The sequence below is a fragment of the Bos taurus genome, chromosome 9 (genome assembly GCF_002263795.3).
Source record: "Bos taurus isolate L1 Dominette 01449 registration number 42190680 breed Hereford chromosome 9, ARS-UCD2.0, whole genome shotgun sequence".
NCBI classification, from domain to species: Eukaryota; Metazoa; Chordata; class Mammalia; order Artiodactyla; family Bovidae; genus Bos; species Bos taurus.
In genome coordinates this window covers 104,059,615-104,070,241 of record NC_037336.1, presented here as the reverse complement: position 1 = coordinate 104,070,241, position 10,627 = coordinate 104,059,615, and positions in this window count along the sequence as shown.

Here is a 10,627-nt window from a genome sequence, read left to right as displayed (position 1 = left end):
TCACTTTTCTCTTTCATGAATTGGAGAAGGAAATGGCAACCCACTCCAGTGTTCTTGCCTGGAGAATCCCAGGGATGGGGGAGGCTGGTAGGCTGCCGTCTGTGGGGTCGCACAGAGTCGGAAAGACTGAAGTGACGCAGCAGCAGCCTAGCTTGCCTTGATGGACAGATTACCTTTAACTGTCTCAGTTTCATTGAGATGTTAGTTAATATAAGTAGAGTATGCTAAGATCTATCATCCCTGGAATGGCTGTTTTGGAGGAAAATCTTCAAGTCAACCAAAACAGAAGAAAATTGTAAAAGCAAATAGCCCTTTATATGGACTTTCGCCAGCAATCTGTAATAATTGTTATAAACAATTAAGAAATGTTAAAATTGAGAGCTAAACTTGGATAGAGCTAAAGGTTTTGCTTTAGAACTATTAAGTACATTTTAACTCTATTACATATAATGTTGGAGTAATTTTTTTGATGTTAAACAAATTATTTATTATGGTAGAGGGTGTGATTTGCTTTCTGGGCTAAGAAAAATGGAATTTTACTCTTGACTTTCCGTTAATTTAAATGATCGAAAACCCCTAGTGGATGCATATTTGAAATTTTGTTCAAGAAACACTTGTTGAATCTCATCCTCAGCAGCAGAGTGCATTGGTGCCATCTCATTCGTTTCTCTCACATCACAACTGAAAACCAGATGCTCCCATTCAAAATGTATTTGTCATCTTTATTATATCAGTTATTCAGAGAAGCAGAAGAATTAGAATATGGATTTATTATTAGTAACTGGCTCACATGGTACTGGAGGCTGAGAAGTTCCCATTACCCATTGTCTGCAGCCTCAAGACCCAGGGGATGTGGGTATGAATTCCAGTCCAAGTCTAAAGGCCTGAGACCAGGAGAATTGATGGGTGTGAGACCCTGTCCCCAAGGACAAGAGAAGACTGTGGTCCCAGCTCAACATGAAGAGAAAACTAGTGGGTGATGCCCACCCAAATTGGGGATGGCAACCTTTTACTCATCCAATTCAAATGCTAATCTCATCCAGAAACCCTCACAGACACCCAGAAATAATACTTAGCAAGATATCTGGGACTCCTGTCATCAGCCAAGTTGACATAAAATTAGCCATTAAAATTGTCAGCTATAGGTATATTTTATTTTTTGTTTCAAAGGATTTTCTGTTGATTTGAGATGTAATTTTTCACTACTTACATAAATTTGTGCCTAAACTTTTCTAATAGAAAACCTCCCAAGGTTTCTAGGACCATTTTCCCCCAACCATCAGGTGCAAAGTCTTTTAGCCTAATATTCCTCTAGACTAAACGTGGTTTCCCTGAAGGCCTTGTCCAGAATGTGCTAGATGTGAAACCTAGAGCTACCTCTGACTCCAGTTGTTTGAGTGGCTTTTATATTTTATTCAGTTACACGTGCTCACCTGAAAAAGGCAGCCTTTTAGCCTTTAAAAGATTGGAGGAGTAACTTGCTTTTACAGTTAGCCAGACTCTTAAGATTCCAGTGCCAGGTGACACTAGTAAAGAACACACCTGCCAGTGCAGGAGACATAAGTGGTGCGGATTCAATCCCTGGGTCGGGAAGATCCCTGGAGGAGGAAACAGCAACCCACTCCAGTATTCTTGGCTGGAGAATCCCATGGACAGAGGAGCCTGGTGGGCTACAGTCCATGGGGTTGCAAAGAGTCAGACACAACAGTAATTTAGCATGCATGCAAGATTCCAGTGAGAAAGCTCAGTTATGTTGAGACTTGACTTTATCGATGAGTTACATTCCTGCCTGCAGCACAGAATTGAAAGAATCTGATAATATTAGAAATTGTTGGGGGGAAACAGCACTTACTCTGGAGGCATCGGCCATGGCTTGATTTACATACACTGAATTGGAATGTTGCGTACACGTTTATTTTTTCTTTGATTGTCAGAGCAGAGATGCTTTTTTGCAGTCTGCTCAACGGGGTTGCCCAGTGGGGTGACGCTGACTAAGCTGAACCTGTGACGAGCAGGGGCCACATTTCCTGCTGTAATTGTGAAGGCAGCAGGCTGAGACAGTGACCATGCAAGCCTACGTGTGAGGAATATGAATTACTTGGAGGAAAATGGTCTTTATTTCTAAAATGTCTCCGTCATTTCCCTGAAGGGTTTTCCAGCTGTTTTTCTGTACCTGTTATTTAGGAGAACTCTTCTGACTCCAGGATTCCCCATTCCCTCTGTGAGTTTCAAGATGTGGCTAATGCTTCCATATATTGGAGCTGACTCACTGGAAAAGACCTTGATGCTGGGAAAGATTGAGGGCAGGAGGAGAAAGGGGCAACGAGATGGTTGGATGGAATCTTTGACTCACTGCATGAGTTTGAGCAAACTCAGTGAAGGACAGGGAAGCCTGGTGTGCTGTAGTCCATGGGATCCCAAAGAGTTGGATGTGACTCAGCAACTGATCAACAACAACATATTAGAATTACATAGAGCACTTGTTAATAATTAATTCCTGAGCCCACCCTAGACATACTGGCCTAGTTTTTGGACTGGGACGTGAAAATATGCGTTAGAAAACTAATACCCAGGTGACACATAACACAGTTTGAAAACCCAGGAATTGAACCTGGGTCTCCTGCATTGCAGGCAGATTTTTTACCAACTGAGCTACAAGGGAAGCCCTAGGAGACTTTTAATGAGGGACTGTCTAGAGGTTTGACCTTGTGCAGTTAAGAGGGGCTAGTTAGATGACCCGTGAGTGTTTGGTGCTGGAGCCTGAAGTCCGAGTGCAGCAAATGCTCCTGGGAAGTAACAATGGGTGTAAAGGGAACTCAGCCAGATTGGAAGCTACAAACGGCTGTGAGGGCATTCCTACCAGCCTCACCACCTCCAGATCTCTCTTTAGTGATGGCTGCAAGGGGCTGAGTTCCCTACACCCAGCACAGCAGCTAGGAGCAGCTGGAGAGGGTCTGGCAGAGCTGAAGGCACCACCACGTCCATCAAAGGGGCACAGAAGGAAGACGGCACTGCCCATCTGCCCAAGGTGGCAGTCGCAGGCCCACACCTGGCAGGTGGGAAGGACATTTAGGCTCCACCCACAGAGGAGGTGGCAACTATGCCCATGGACAGTTTGGACCACGGAACCTGAAGGCAAGGAGAGCTGCAGGTCAGGACGGAGGGTAGGAGAGAACTGTTAGCCTCCTGGGGCTTGTTTTCTCTCGGACAGAGAGGGGCTCCCAGTGTGTCTACAGCGACTCAGTACATCCAGCGGAGGAAGGGGCCCTGATAACCCCAGCCACCATGGCCCTGCCTGAGCAGATGCCAGCGTCTGTTCCTAAGGCGTCTGTTCTCTCCTTGCGTGAGATCAGCTACCCGTGTGGCTCTCCCTGGTCTGAGTGGCTCCATGGAGTGTGTATTCATCTTTGAAAATGTTTTTTCTATAATGGGAACATCTCTATTCAAGAACACAGCCTGGGAAAATGAAAACATGGGGTGTAAATGGATACCACTGGGCTGACTGGGAAAGCATAGGTGACCTAGGGTGTGGTCTCACACCTTGTCCTCAAGCAGACGCAGAGCCTGTGCCTTTTCTGCAGCGAGATGCTTCTGGGGGGGCCTGTGCATTTGGAAGAGGAGTTGGCTGTGGTCCAGGGAGGCTGTGAGACTCTCACTCTTCAATGGACGACAGATCTGCAGGCCACTCTGCGAGGCCACCGGATGGCAGTGTTGTCTTGTCCGGCTGGGTATCGCACAGCTGGGGGCCCGGTGTTCTATAAGGAAGTGGTTGCTGGTCCAAGATCTCCCAGTGCAGACTACTGAGCTCCTGTGAGAGCCCTGGGCCTGATGGTTAATCCTTTTCATAACCTGGAAGGAGGGTTGGCTTGTCCTCATATCAAAGTGGAAAAACAGGAGATAAACCAGCAAAGTTGGTAGTAATTTGTACTGGCAGAGATAAATCGAAAGTTGGTAAGTAGTGATCTGTACTGGAGGTCCTGGGCAAGGTGTATGGGTGGGAGGGAGAATACATCAAAAGACAGCTTCTTTGGAAACGGGAACTTCCGGGGTTTACTCAGGCAGCTGTCTGGTGGCAGAACTGAAATTAAGACTCAGCATTCATTTTATTCTCCTGGGCCCCCTCTGGGTTTTCTTTGTTTTCTGCCACCTGCAAATTCTTTTATTTCTTGTACTTGAGTCTGTTCTTTCAAATGGACTGTGATGTTATGACACTCTCGAGGACCTGAGTCTACCAATTCTGCTGAGACCCTTGGTTGAAGAGTTTGTGTAGGTGCTCATGGTAGAAAATACCCACAAAGTCATGAGCACAATCTCCCCTTAATGAAGTTCTAAATCCCAGCAAGTAGGCTGCTTACTTCAAGTAGTAACTACACCCCCAAGAAAATGCAAGAGAAGACTTGGTTTAATAAGAGTTGGCCTATACTGCTTTCCTTTGCCACTGGCAAGGAATACTTCTGTTTTCCTCGAGTATCACAGGTAATTTTGCCTTTCTTCTCTTTTGCTCAGAGAGAAACCTGGTAACCCTGAGGCTGACCTGCCTTAACTGAAAAAAGTTTAAAAAGGGAAAAGAAAAGTCTGCCATTATAATGATCACATTTTCTAAGCCAAAGGTTGAAACATGCTGTAATGTAGGGTCTGACCAAATAGTTCAGTTCAAGGCTGTCTTGCAAATATTAGCACTTGTAATAAAAGTTATAGGAGTATCTATTTAGTTTTGTTTTTCTTTCCTAAAGAAAAACTTACTTTTAACTATTTCAGAAACTGCCCCTGGATTCGTTTTCTTCCTTCTGATTGTCTCATTTACTTTTGAACTGACTGTGGAGAACCATGCAGCTGGCCTAGAGGTCGGATTGTGATGATGTGCTGTTTTCCCTCTTCATTTCGGGTGCTGAGAGCATTCACCCATAAACTCTGAAACATCGGTTAGCTTCTCGGGAGATCATCTTGAAGTCCAGTTCTGCTATCACTACTTCCTGGGAGGAGTGCTATGTACAAATCTCTGGAGCAGGTTATAGACGTGGAGACCTCCAGGAGACCTGCCAGCCATCGTGCTCCTGGACTCAGGGCTCTGAAAGGCTTTAATGCCGTAGGGCGTTTCCCATTTGTGGGTTCCTTGTGAACATTTAGACCTCCATAATGACCATTTACGGAGAAGGCAATGGCACCCCACTCCAGCACTCTTGCCTGGAAAATCCCATGGATGGAGGAGCCTGGTGGGCTGCAGTCCATGGGGTCGCTGGGAGTCGGGCACGACTGAGCGACTTCCCTTTCACTTTTCACTTTCATGCACTGGAGAAGGAAATGGCAACGCACTCCAGTGTTCTTGCCTAGAGAACCCCAGGGACTGCGGGGCCTGGTGGGCTGCCATCCATGGGGTCGCACAGAGTCGGACACAACTGAAGCGACTTAGCAGCAGTAGCAGCAATGACCATTTATCATTAAAAATAAGTTTGAGGTCAAAGTTTTGTAAATCTGGAATTCTATGTGTAATGATTCCTTTTCCATTTTTGCCAACCTTCTCAAAATATTTTGAGTTTGGATGCTACCTAATAACACACCTAGTGAAAAAAATCTAATCAGTAACTTGGTTTGAGCTGGCAAAAAATTAGTTTGTTTAACAGAGTATCTCACATTTAGCCAACCATGTTGACATCAATAGATATACCTGATCATTCCCTGATTAGTAGCTAATCAAGACTGTTGTTTTCAAGAGCCATAAATATCGGGGCAAGGGGTAGATAGGGCCAGGATGGAGCTAACTGCAGGGCATATACCTGCTGTGTGTGAGGATTTTCAGGCAGTTAGGTGATGGCATGGCCAGGATATTAGTCTTATCTGTTCAATTATGAAGCTGAAACCCCAGCCTTTTTGGAAAGACGTGTACTAAGTCTCTGGTTGTCTGGAGAAAATCACAGAGAATTCTGACTTCCTTCAAGCTTCACAAAGGTGAAACGAGTTTTAACCTTGAGCACACATTACAAAATTCTAATAAAGGAAATGATATTTGAAGAGTGTAGAGTTTCACTCAAAAAACGTGGTAATAAATGCTGATGGGCAACATGTCCGCCACACAAAAATTAAAGAAAAATTCCAGGGGAAGTCACTAGTGCCTTTCTTTATTCCACTGGGAATTTGCAGTAACGTCAAACATCGACACTTCAAAAACAAGAAACAAACTTTTTTTTTATGATTTTCACAAATCAGAGGAAATAATTACTAATCTAATCAGGAAGTTTGGTGAAGATTATTGTTCCATTTCCCTCATAATTTTGTAAGAAAAATGTTTTTGATTTTATACTGGACAAACTTTGATATGAGCTCTTCATTTGCTCAAAATTTACAGCAGGTTTTGAGCCCTCCTGGTGGCTCAGATGGTAAAGCATCTGCCTACAATGTGGGAGACCCAGGTTTCATCCCTGGGTTGGGAAGATCCTCTGGAAAAGGAAATGGCAACCCACTCCAGTACTCTTGCCTGGAAAATCCCATGGATGGAGGAGCGTTGTAGGCTACAGTCCATGGGATCGAAAAGAGTCATACATGACTGAGCAACTTCACTTTCACTTTCACTCTGAGCCCTCCTGGCACTCGGGTGCCTCCTATTCTGGGTCTTCTATTTGACATGGGTATGGGTGCCAGGAGAAATATCAATAACCTCAGATATGCAGATGACACCACCCTTATGGCAGAAAGTGAAGAGGAACTAAAAAGTCTCTTGATGAAAGTGAAAGAGGAGAGTGAAAAAATTTGCTTAAAGCTCAACATTCAGAAAACGAAGATCATGGCATCCGGTCCCCTCACTTCATGGGAAATAGATGGGGAAACAGTGGTGGAAACAGTGTCAGACTTTATGTTTATGGGCTCCAAAATCACTGCAGATGGTGACTGCAGCCATGAAATTAAAAGACGCTTACTCCTTGGAAGGAAAGTTATGACCAACCTAGATAGCATATTCAAAAGCAGAGACATTACTTTGCCAACAAAGGTCCATCTAGTCAAGGCTATGCTTTTTCCTGTGGTCATGTATGGATGTGAGAGTTGCACTGTGAAGAAAGCTGAGCGCTGAAGAATTGATACTTTTGAACTGTGGTGTTGGAGAAGACTCTTGAGAGTCCCTTGGACTGCAAGGAGATCCAACCAGTCCATTCTGAAGGAGATCAGCCCTGGGATTTCTTTGGAAGGAATGATGCTAAAGCTGAAACTCCAGTACTTTGGCCACCTCATGTGAAGAGTTGACTCAGTGGAAAAGACTCTGATGCTGGGAGGGATTGGGGGCAAGAGGAGAAGGGGACGACAGAGGATGAGATGGCTGGATGGCATCACTGACTCGATGGACGTGAGTCTGAGTGAACTCTGGGAGTTGGTGATGGACAGGGAGGCCTGGCGTGCTGCAGTTCATGGGGTTGCAAAGAGTCAGACAGGACTGAGCGACTGATCTGATCTGATCTGATCTGATGGGTGCTGCTGCCTGGATTCGGTAATTCCCCAGAGGGGTTAGCCTCAAAAGTGCCAGCATGCTTTGGTTTATTACAAGGTACAAACTATTTTTTCCTTGAAATACTCAAATGCCCCATTCATTCACATATTTTATTATGGGACATTTCAAATGCATACAAAAGAAGTTGAGAGACCAGTGTTACAAAACCCTATGCATCCTTCACTCCCTCCAGTAATTACTCCTGACCACCGTTATGTCATTCCCTCCTCTCCCCAACCCCACACACCCCAAAGTATTTTGAAGCAAATCCCAGAAGTCCTATAACTTCATTTGTAAATTTTTCAGCCCTCTAAAAGATAGTGGATCACAATAAACTGTGGAAAATTCTGAAAGAGATGGGAATACCAAACCACCTGACCTGCCTCTTGAGAAACCTGTATGCAGGTCAGGAAGCAACAGTTAGAACTGGACATGGTTCCAAATAGGAAAAGGAGGACATCAAGGCTGTATATTGTCACCCTGCTTATTTAACTTACATGCAGAGTACATCATGAGAAATGCTGAGCTGGAGGAAGCACAAGCTGGAATCAAGACTGCCTGGAGAAATATCAATAACCTCAGATATGCAGATGACACCACCCTTATAGCAGAAAGTGAAGAACTAAAGAGCCTCTTGATGAAAGTGAAAGAGGAGAGTGAAAAAGTTGGCTTAAAACTCTACATTCAGAAAACTAATCATGGCATCCAGTCCCATCACTTCATGGGAAATAGATGGGGAAACAGTGGAAACAGTGGCTGAGTTTATTTTTCTGGGCTCTAAAATCACTGCAGATAGTGATTGCAGCCATGAAATTAAAGGACGCTTACTCCTTGGTAGGAAAGTTATGACCAACCTAGACAGCATATTCAAAAGCAGAGACATTACTTTGCCAACAAAGGTCCATCTAGTCAAGGCTATGGTTTTTCCAGTGACCATGTATGGATATGAGAGTTGGACTGTGAAGAAGGCTGAGTGCCGAAGAATTGATGCTTTTGAACTGTGGTGTTGGAGAAGACTCTTGCGAGTCCCTTGGGCTGCAAGGAGATCCAACCAGTCCATCCTAAAGGAGATCAGTCCTGTGTGTTCATTGGAAGGACTGATGTTGAAGCTGAAACTCCAATACTTTGGCCACCTGATGCGAAGAGCTGCCTCATTGGAAAAGACCCTGATGCTGGGAAAGATTGAGGGCGGGACAAGAAGGGGACAACAGGATGAGATGGTTGCATGGCATCACCGACTTGATAGACATTGGTTTGGGTGGACTCTGGGAGTTGATGATGGACAGGGAGGCCTGGCGTGCTGTGGTTCATGGGGTCGCAAAGAGTCGGACACAACGGAGCAACTGAACTGAACTGAACTGAACTGATAATGATCATATTTTAAAATATAATCACAGTTTCATAATCACATTTTTAAAGATTAAATATAATTTCTTTAAACATTTTTTTTTTTAATTTTTGGCTGTCCTGGGTCTTCGTTGCCTTGCGCACTAACTGGTGCTGCTCTTCACTGCGGTGCTTGGGCTGCTCGCTGTGGCGGCTCTTTCCCTGGAGCACAGGCTCTAGGCCCTCAGGCTTCAGGAGGCAGCACGTGGACTTGGTAATTGCGGCTCGGGGGCTCTAGAGGGCGGGCTCAGTGTTTGTGACCCACAGACTCAGCTGCTCTGTGGCATGTGGAATTTTCCCAGATCAGAAATCGAACCCAGGACCCCTGCTTTGGCAGGTGTATTCTTATGTGGATAAGAATAAGCACATATTCTTATGTGCTCCACCTGGGAAGACTCTTAAGTACAACTTCTCAACCAAATTTCCAGTCTATGTTCAAATTTCCTCAATTGTTCTATGTTCAAAATACCTCTTTCAAATCTGGAACCAGTCTCTCCAATCTTCCTCTCTTGACGACGTCTCTCTCTGTGTATCGATCTCTTTCAGTCTCTTTCTCAGTTTCTTGAAACTCAATTGTCCAGAAACTGGGTGATTTGTACTGCAGGGTTCCGCACTTCCTGGTGATTGCTGATTGAATTCCTATAGTTTATGTTTTTGTCTTTTCCTATAAATTGGCAGTTAGATTTAGAAGCTTGATCACATTCAGTTCAATTTTTCAACAACAGAGTAATCTATTGATAAGTTTATATATCTTACCGTTGCTTAGATTGGCAAGTTTGACCCGTTGCTATTAAATAATAATCGACTGTGATGAAATATCTGAGTGTCACTGACTGCTTTTGTTTATGCCATTAGAAGATAAATTTCAGTTTCTAAAGCCACAGCCTTCTTCCAATCATAGATCTCAAACTCAGACTGGGCAGAGCTTCAAAAGCCTTCTGTTGTGCAGGTCAGATGTTTCTTTCCGCCTGCCCTGGGGTGGAGGGTACCTGGTCTCTGCACAAACTGCTCCAGCAATGGGAGTTCACCCACCGAGCCTGGCCCCTGGGCCACAGGAAGCGCCACCACAATATCTCAAATTCTCCTTCAGGGCAGTGCATTTTCGTCCAAGGTTTTTTTTTTTGTTGGTTTTTTGTTTTTAAACAGGGTTTTTCTCATGTTCCCCTGCTCTGTGTTAATAATGTAAATATCACTTGCTTGTCGAATGAACTTCCCAGACTGTTCCCTGGACAGTCAGTCCCCTGGACTGAGGGTGCTTTGCTCGTTCTTGTGAATCTTCTTACAGTTCAGTCCCTGCATCCACACTCTGCCTCCTGTGCCTGCTTGTGGTCACCAGCTTCATCTGCATGTTATGCGGTGGGTGACAGAATGGTGCCCCCTCTGCCTTCACCTTCACTGTCCCTGTTGGGCTGTTTGGGGAGCAGGCCTCAGGGAACCTGCCGTCTGAGTGTCTGTTCCGGCCCATGAAGACGGCTCCTCCGGGCGCGGGGGGAGAGAGTCCGTGTGACTGGTACCTCTTACTAGAGGCCCAGGTGATAAGGTTCCCTTTTAGAAACTTAAGTCCAGCTATTTGCAGTGGTGACTCCTTGAGCTCCAGCTCCTGCTCCTTGACGGCAGGGCTCAGATCCCTCGCGGCCTTAAAAGGAGTCAGGCAGTGGGCTTCACAGGCGGCTTCTCTCTGAAAGTGCCAAGGGGATGGTTTGAGAGAGTGAGAGGGTGCCTCCCAGAGCTTGGACTCAAAATAGCCTGGTCATCTTGAGCTTCCCT